The following is a 9,683-nucleotide window of genomic DNA, read 5'->3' on the forward strand; positions in this document are numbered from 1 at the left end:
AACAACTTTTGAATTGTCATTTTTTAAAAGTTTTTTTTTTTCATGCTGTATAATAAAGGTAACATGTAGGAAGCTATGAGTTACAAGCTGCTTCTTACTGGAATTCTCTGGGAGGGCACAGTATAGTCATTTCTGCAATGCTAAAATAATTTGTTTTAAGTTTCTTCTCTGCTTCTCTTCAAAAAGTGATGAATCATAACAGGAGACAGCATTAAAAAGCCATTTTTTCCCATCATTCTGTAGTATTGGAGCCAGTATTTTTACCATCACAGTCTACTATTTTTGTTTCATCCGCTTTAATAAGTTCTGTCACCTCTCTGAATTCAACATCATTCAATGCAAAAGTCCACAGATTATCACAGAATCTGTACATATTTAGAAAGTTCCTGAAATTGACTCTGTTCCTAACCCTCTGAGCCAATGCTGAATCTGTAGCCTTATCAAACTGAAGTAGAACTTGTAGGTGGTCTCTTGAGACTGTATGAGCTCATCTAGGCTCACCTGAAGACTGTTTCCCAAAGCAGTATTCCTGTATAACCGATATGCCATGGCTTAAGAAAAATTGCTCAAACTGCCTTTGTTTTTCTTTTTAGCTTTTTTGTTTGCTTGTTTGTTTGTTTTTGAGACAGAGTCTTGCTCTGTCGCCAACGCTTGAGGGCAGTGGCACGATCTTGGCTCACTGCAGCCTCTGCCTCCCAGGTTCAAGCAATTCTCCTGCCTCAGCCTCCAGAGTAACTGGGATCAGAGGCATGTACTACCATGCCCAGTTAATTTTTTTTTTTTTTTGTATTTTTAGTAGAGACAGGGTTTCACCATATTGGCCAGGCTAGTCTCCAACTCCTGGCCTCAAGTGATTTGCCCACCTCGGCCTCCCAAAATTCTGGGACTACAGTGTGAGCCACACATCCGACCTTCTTTTTCTTTTTCCTTGGGACGGGGTCTTGCTCTGTTGCCCAGGCTGCAGTGCAGTGGCACAATCATAGCTTACTGCAGCCTCGACCTCCTGAGTTCAAGCAATCCTATCTCAGTCTCCTCAATAGCTGGGACCACAGGCACACACTACCATGCCTGGACTTATTTTATCTTATTTTATTTTTTACTTGAGATGAGGTCTCCCTGTGTTGCCCAGGCTGGTCTTAAATTCTTGGGCTCAAGCAATCCTCCTGCCTTGGCCTCTCAAAGTGCTGGGATTATAGGCATGAGCCACTACACCTGGCCAAAAAATTGCCTTTGTTATTCAAGCTTGCATTGATGTACTGTGGGGAAAGGGCTTTCTGCTGCAGAGCAGACAGCAGCCACCAGGAGCCCAGCAGGATGTTCCTACTTCCGCAACCACAGAAACCCGAATGAATATGATTTTGATAGAAATGGAAGGAAAGACATTACAGGTGTGGGGACAACATAAGTAAAGAAGCAAGATGGCCAGGAGCAGTGGCTCACGCCTGTAATCCCAACACTTTTGGAGGCCGAGGCGGGCAGATGACCTGAGGTCGGGAGGTCGAGACCAGCCTGACCAACATGGTGAAACCCTGTCTCTACTAAAAATACAAAATTAGCCAGGCATGGTGGCACATGTCTGTAATCCCAGCTAATGGGGAGACCGAGGCAGGAGAATCACTTGAACCTGGGAGGTGGAGGTTGCAGTGAGCTGAGATCACACCATTGCACTCCAGCCTATGCAACAGAAGAGTGAAATTCTGTCAAAAAAAAAAAAAAAAAGCAAGATGACAGAAAAGCATACAAGGTATGACTGGAAAACTGAATGAACCAATCCAACTAGAGCTGAAGAATTGTGTGAGGCAGTTAAAGTAGGGCTGGAAAGATGGTTGGATTCAGGTTACGGAAGGTGCAGAGGGCCATGCTAGAGTCTATGGATTTTATCTTATAAGCAAAGGAAAGTTACTATAAGGTTTTCAAGCAGGCAGCATGAGCTAAACAACTTGCAGTGTGTAGAGTAGATTAAGCACAGAAGCCAGTCAGGAGATTATTACACGCTCCTGAACTAGTGTGAGACAATGATAATAAAGGAATAAATGCAGACATGTGAAGGAAGAACTGATAGGTCTTTCTTGGAAGGTCAGATGGAATGAGTGAGGGACAAGAAGAATCCAAGATGGCTCCAGGGTTCGTGGTCTCGATGCCCGGAGAATGGGAGTGGCATATGAATGTCAGGAGACATTAGACTTCGTTAAAATTAGAGACTTTAAAATTAAATTAAAATTTTTTGTGCATCAAAGGACATTATCAAGAGAGTGAAAAGACGATCCATAGAACAGGAAAATATCTGCAAAGAATATATCTGATAACAGGGTTTAATATCCAGAGTATACATAAAAATCTCTTATAACTCAACAACAGGAAGACACACAACCCAATTTAAAAACAAGGAAAGCGGCTGGGCGCGGTGGCTCACGCCTGTAATCCCAGCACTTTGGGAGGCTGAGACTGGCAGGTCACCTGAGGTCAGGAGTCAACAGTCTGGCCAACGTGTTAAAACCCTGTCTCTACAAAAAAATCAAAAATTAGCTGGGCATGGTGGCCCGCACCTGTAATCCCAGCTACTCGGAAGACTAAGACAGGAGAATCACTTGAATCCAGGAGGCAGAGGTTGCAGTCAACTGAGATCATGCCACTGCACTCCAGTCTGCGTTACAGAGCAAGAATCCATCTCAAAATATAAAATAAAATAAAAGATAAATAAAAATGAGGAAAGCACTTGACTAGACATTTCTCTCCAAAGCAGATCTACAAATTGCCAAAAATCACATGAAAACATGTTCAACGTCATGAGGCATTAGGAAAATGCCATCACAGTCTGCTATTTTTGTTTCATCCACTTTAATAAGGAAAATGCAAACTGAAACCACAATGAGATACTACTTCACATCTAGTAGTGTGGCTATAATTTTTTTTTTTTTTTTTTTTGAGACGGAGTCTCACTCTGTCGCCCAGGCTGCAGTACAGTGACATGATCTCGTCTCACTGAAACCTCCCCCTCCCAGGTTCAAGCAATTCTCCTGCCTCAGCCTCCTGAGTAGCTGGGATTACAGGCACGTGCCACCACGTATGGCTAATTTTTGTATTTTTAGTAGAGATGGGGGTTTCACCATGTTGGTCAGGCTGGTCTTGAACTCCTGACCTCGTGATCCACCTGCTTCAGCCTCCCAAAGTGCTGGGATTACAGGTGTGAGCCACTAGGCCCAGCCATAATTTTTTTTTAATTGAAAATAACCAAGCACTGGAGATCATTTGGAGAATTTGGAGCCCTTGTAGTATTGCTGATGGGAATGTAAAATAGTATATCCACTGTGAAACACAGCCTGGCAGTTCCTCCAAAAGTAGAACATAGAATTACCATATGATACAGTAAGTCCACTCTGTTAATCAGCTCTGGCAGCTATAACAAAATGCCACAAACTAGGTGGCATAATCAACAAACATTTTTTGTTTGTTTATTTTTTCTTGAGACAGGGTCTCTGTTGTTCAGGTTGTAGTGCAGTGACGACATCTCAGCTCACTGCAACATCCGCCTCCCAGGTTCAAGCAATTTTCCTGCCTCAGCCTCCCAAGTAACTGGGACTATAGGCGCCTGCCACCACACCTGGCTAATATTTTGTATTTTTAGTAGATATGGGGTTTCACCAGGTTGGCCAGGCTGGTCTTCAACTCCCGACCTCAAGTGATCCACCCACCTCAAGCTCCCACAGTGCTGGGATTACAGACATGAACCAACACGCCTGGCCACAGACATTTACTTCTCACAGTTCCAGAGCCTGAAAGTCTGCGATCAAAGCGCTGGCAGTTCAGTATCTGGTGAGGGCCACTTCCTGGTTCATAAAGGGCAGTCTTCTTGCTGTGTCCTCACATGGCAGAGAAGGGACACAAACTCTCTTGGGAGTCTTGTAAGGGCACTAATCCCATTCATAAAGGCGCCACTGTCATGAACGCATCTAATCCTAATTACCTAATTATCCTAATTACCTGCCAAAGACCCCACCTCCTTGCAAAATCCGTATGCTGAAATCCCACCCCATCACATTATGGGGTGGGTACAAGCATATGGATTTTGAGAGGACACAAGCATTCAATTCTGTAGCACATTCTTTGGCATATACTCTAAATAATTGAAAGCAGGGACTCAAACAGATTCTTGTAGACAAATGTTTACAGCAGCATTTTTCACGATCGGCAAAGGCAGAAGCAACCCAAGTGTCTATCAACAGCCGAATGGATTTTTAAAATGTATTATATACATACAATAGAGTATTAGCCTTAAAAAGGAATGAAATCCTGATACATGCTACAACATGGATGAACCATGAAGACATTAATGAACTAAGTCAGACATTAGCCAGGTGTGGTGGCACACACCTGTAGTCCCAGCTACTTGGGAGGCTGAGGCAGGAGGATCCCTTGAGCCCAGAAGTTTGTGGCTGCAGTGAGCTATGATTGTGGCACTGCACTCAAGCCTGGGCAACAAAAAAAGACAGAAGAAGCAAAGAGAGAAAGAGAGAGAGAGAGAGAGAGAGAGAGAAAGAAATAGGAAGGAAGGAAAGAAAGGAAGAAAAGAAAGAAAAAGAACCAGACACCAGACATAGGAAGACAAATCTTGCAAGATTCGCTTACGTAAGATATCTAGAATAAATAAATTCATAGAAATGGAAAGTCAAACAGAGGCTCCTAAGGGGTAAGTGCAAATAAGGAGTTATTGATTAAAGGGTGCAGAATTTTGTTTAGGGTGATGAAAAAGTTTAGAGATAGAGAGTTGTGATGGTTGCACAACATGACGCTACATTTTAAAAAGGTTAAAATTGCAAATACTGGGGCCAGGTGCGGTGGCTCATGCCTGTAACCCCAGCACTTTAGGAGGACGAGGCAAGTGGATCACCTGAGGTCAGCAATTCTCTGAGACCAGCCTGGCCAACATGGTGAAACCCCGTCACTACTAAAAATACAAAAATTAGCCGGGCATGGTGGTGCATGCCTGTAACCTCAGCTACTCAGGAGGCCGAGACACGAGAATCGCTTGAACCCGGGAGGCAGAGGTTACAGTGAGCCAAGATCGCACCACTGCACTCCAGCCTGGGTGACAGAGCGAGATTCCTTCCAAAAAAAAATTTTAAAAGAATTGCAAATAGGCAGGGCACGGTGGCTCAAGCCGGTAATCCCAGCACTTTGGGAGGCTGAGGTGGGCGGATCACGAGGTCAGGAGATCGAGACCATCATGGCTAACACGGTGAAACCCTGTCTCTACTAAAAATACAAACAAAATTAGCCGGGCATGGTGGTGGGCGCCTGTAGTCTCAGCTACTCGGGAGGCTGAGGCAGGAGCATGGCATGAACTGGGGAGGCAGAGCTTGCAGTGAGCCAAGATTGCGCCACTGCACTCCAGCCTGGGCAACAGAGCCAGACTCTGTCTCAAAAAAAAAAAAAAGAATTGCAAATGTTTTACCACAAGAAAATCAAGAAGATTCCCTTCATTATTAAGTAAACATAATAATAATCATAGCTATCATTTATCAAGTCCTTTCTACATGCCAGGAGTTTTACCAGGATTATTTTACTTATCCTCATAAGAACCCTATAAGGGACATGTATTATTAGCCTTATGTTATATATAAGGAAACTAAGGCTTACAGAAGTTAAATAATTTTCCCAGAGTCACAAAGCTGGTAAATAATCAGTTCAAAACTAAAATGATTTCAAGTTACTTAGTGGCAAGTTAAAGGAATTATTATTTATTTATTTTTGGTTGAAGTTTTGTATCTGAAAATGATATTTTTTTAAGAAAATAGTAACAGGACTAACAATTACGTGGTTTTCAAACAACACTGAAATACCAGTTTTTGCTTGTGGAATTGTAAAATTTTAAAAATACACGACAAGCAATGTTTTTCAGGATTAATGAATCAGAAACCTTTGAACAACAATTTGGCAATTTAACTTGATACAATACTTTAAGAAAGATATTTGGCAATATATACCAGATTTTTTTTTTTTTTTTGAGACGGAGTTTCGCTCTTGTTGCCCAGGCTGGAGTGCAATGGCTCGATCTCAGCTCACCACAACCTCCCCCTCCCGGGTTCAAGCGATTCTCCCGCCTCAGCCTCCTCAGTAGCTGAGATTACAGCCATGTGCCACCATGCCTGGCTAATTTTTTTTATTTTTAGTAGAGATGAGGTTTCTCCATGTTGGTCAGGCTGGTCTTGAAACCCTGACCTCAGGTGATCCACCCACCTCGGCCTCCCAAAGTGCTGGGATTATAGGCGTGAGCCACTGTGCCTAGCCATCCATTTCTTAAATATCCTAAAGTGAGTGTGCATTACTTTATAGTTGTAAAATTTAAAAAAAAAAACCTTTTTTAAAAGAAAGATATGGTTTAAAAAGACCAAATTTGGCTGGGTGTGGTGACTCACATCTATAATCCTACCACTTTGTGGGTCTGAGTGGGAGGATTGCTTGAGGCCAAGAGTTCAAGACCATCCTGGTCAACATAGCAAGACCCCTGTTTCTATTTTAAAAAATAAATAAATAATAAAATACCAAATCCATATTCCTCTTTTGAATTACTGAGTAAAATAAAATATTTTCTTTTTCCACTTTCAGAGATGGTATGTTCTTTTTATTATGTCTTAAGGGCATTGGTGTGATTAAAAAGACTGATAAATGACCAAGAATTCATGAGTCATCAAATATAGCTCCCTGATGTATCAGGAGAAAATCTCAAGCCTTGAGATTAATGGTAAAATACCATTTAAAAAGTCACATAAATCTACCCAAACTGAATATTCGGTGCCTCATTTATTGTTTTGTAAAGACATGCTCAGTATATCAATGCTGTGAAACTGAAACAAGTTTCAATAACTGACAGCAAAAGAGGCTTCACTAAGTTAGTCAGAGACCCAGCCAGATAAAATTTTGAAATGATTAAAATGTCATAAAGGTCTGAGTGCGGTAGCTGACGTCTGTAATCCCAGCACTTTGGAAAGTCAGGGTGGGAGGATAGCTTGAGGCTAGAAAATGGAGACCCTGGAGACCAGCCTGGGCAACAGTTCAAGACTCTGCCTCTAAAAAAAAATTTTTTTTTTTTTTTTGAGACAGAGTCTCGCTCAGTCACCTAGGCTGGAGTGCAATGGTACAGTCTCGGCTCACTGCAAGCTCCGCCTCCCGAGTTCACGCCATTCTCCTGCCTCAGCCTCCCGAGTAGCTGGGACTACAGGCGCCCGCCACCACACCCAGCTAATTTTTTGTACTTTTTTTTAGTAGAGACGGGGTTTCACCGTGTTAGCCAGGATGGTCTCGATCTCCTGACCTTGTGATCCGCCCGCCTCAGCCTCCCAAAGTGCTGGGATTACAGGCGTGAGCCACCGCGCCCGGCCAAAAAAAATTTTTTACTAAAAAAATTTTTTTAGTTAGGTGGGCGTGGTGGCATGAGCTTATAGTTCCAGCTACTTGGGAGACTGAGGTGGGAAGATCACTCTAGCCCAGGAGTTTGAGGCTGCAGTGAGCTAGGATGATGCCATGTACTCCAGCCTCGGCGACAGAGTGAGGCCCTGTCTCAAATAAAATAATAAAGTAAAATTCAGAAAGAGCTGAAGACAAAACTGGTGCAGGAAGCCCATGACTGATTTAAGCATCTGGATCACTGTGTCTTCAGACTGATGCCTGTGCCTCAGGTGACCCTGGGACAAAGCTGGCTGCGAGATGGGGAGGAGCCCATGACTCAATCAAGCTGAGACTCGGGTATAATTAGGTGAACCTTTATACCAAATGGACATCACAGATCTGTGATTTGATCTGGAAGGGATTTTATTTTTACCCGGACTCTGTACTATGTCAAAACTTGCCGATTATTTTCATGAATCCCATGACAATTTTACATGGGTCCAAATAATTCCTCTTACTTTTTAATTTAGCCATTAGATTTTGATGGATTGATTTTAATTTTTAATAATGAGTATATTCTGTATTTTAGACCAGGGAGCATGAAGCCATTATGCAGTTAATGAGTTTCATCATTATTTACAATACAATAAACAGTGTGTTTATTTAAATTGGGCATGTATTAACATAAATGCGCAGAACATTTTTTAAAATTCCTCTCTACGCTATTTATGGCACATGGCAAAGTTTAATGGTAGATGGGAAGAAAGAAAAGAAAGAGTGAGAAATGAGACCCTTGGGTAGCCATAGGACCAACTTGGTTTCTTTAGGGGGCAGCTTTGTGGGAAGGGCTCAGGTGAGCACCCACAGATTGCACCGAGGTGCTATACTCTGAGGCTGTGTTAAACAGACTTCCCAGCCCCCACAGATCTTTCCTGTAGATTTATTGCAGTGCCTGGGGTTCTGCCATTAAGAATTTTCCCTATAGTCTTGAAGGCTAATCATGTTTACAGTTCTGCTTTGAAGATTGCAAAGCACCTCTAGGAATACTTCTTAGCTAATCCCTTGGGGCAGGGGCTCTAACCGGTTGGTCAAGCTTGACTGGTGCATCGTTTCGGGAAAAGGCAGTAGCAGTGTTAAGAGCTCAGGCGTTAGAGATTAAATCTCTGCCTCTGCTGAGAGTGACCTGGGGCAAGTTATCTTCCCTAAGCCTCAGTTTCTTCATCTATAAAGTAAGGATAGTAATATTTACCTTGAAGAGCAGTAGTAAAGGAAACAAAAAAATACATGGAAAACGCTTAACCACAACAGATGGTCCCCATTTAAGGACAACCAGGTGGGTTGAAAGGCAGCTGTTAGCCCCTCACTGAGCATGTGTGCCTCCCTCAGCTCAGGTGCATCCCAGTAGGTGGGCTGGGGAGAGTATTTCCAATTGCTGGGCAACCTACTTCCCTGCCAACTGTGAGCTGCAGGGAAGGGATGCCTAGGTGGACCAGGTCAGCACATCCTCTAACATCCAACTTCACCCCCATGAAATCAACACCCTCACAATCTTGGTATCCTGGGAGACTGGAGAGGGGTCCTAAATGGGAGGGTTCCCAGAAGAAACTTTACCAGCTAGAGAATTCTGCCTAGGGAAGAGGTGTGTTTATTTGTTTGTTCTCTGTTGCCCCAGCTGGAGTGCAGTGGCACTATCTCAGTTCTCTGCAACCTCCGCCTCCAGGGTTCAAGCGATTCTCATGCCTCAGCCTCCCCCAGCTAATTTTTTGTGTTTTTAATACAGATGGGATTTCGTCATGTTGGTCAGGCTAGTCTCGATTTCCTGAGCTCAAGTAATCCTCCCTCCTTGTCCTCTCAGAGTGCTGGGATTACAGGTGTGAGCCACCACACCTGGCCTGTTTGTTTTTTAGAGACAGAGTCTCTGTTGCCCAGACTGGAGTGCAGTGATGCAATCGTAGCTCACTGCAGCCTTGAACTCCTGGGCTCAAGCAATTCTCCTGCCTCACCCTCCCAAGTAGCTGGGACTACAGATGTGCACCATTACACCCTTAATTTCTTTGTAGAAATGAGGTCTCACTATGTTGCCCAGGCTGGTATCAAGCAATTTTCCTGCCTAGGCCTCCCAAAGCGCTGGGATTACAGGCGTGGGCCATCGCACCCAGCTTTGGGGGATAGGTTTTAATGTTCATTTTCTAGCTCCGGGAAGGGTAGGTGCCCATGAGTCATCAGGGGTCTTGGCCACTTTCATCTTTGCACACTGGGTCTGATGTTGCCAGGGACAGATGAAAGTGCAGCAAATT

The 9,683-nt window shown here is 43.5% G+C and overlaps 1 pseudogene; it reads right to left on the minus strand.

Annotated features, from left to right (window-relative positions):
• Positions 1–232: 232 nt before the first annotated feature.
• On the minus strand, positions 233–552 carry LOC129491469 (transcription initiation factor IIA subunit 2-like; annotated as a pseudogene).
• Positions 553–9,683: the final 9,131 nt, after the last annotated feature.

Source organism: Symphalangus syndactylus, chromosome 10 (genome assembly GCF_028878055.3).
Source record: "Symphalangus syndactylus isolate Jambi chromosome 10, NHGRI_mSymSyn1-v2.1_pri, whole genome shotgun sequence".
In the NCBI taxonomy this organism is placed as follows: Eukaryota; Metazoa; Chordata; class Mammalia; order Primates; family Hylobatidae; genus Symphalangus; species Symphalangus syndactylus.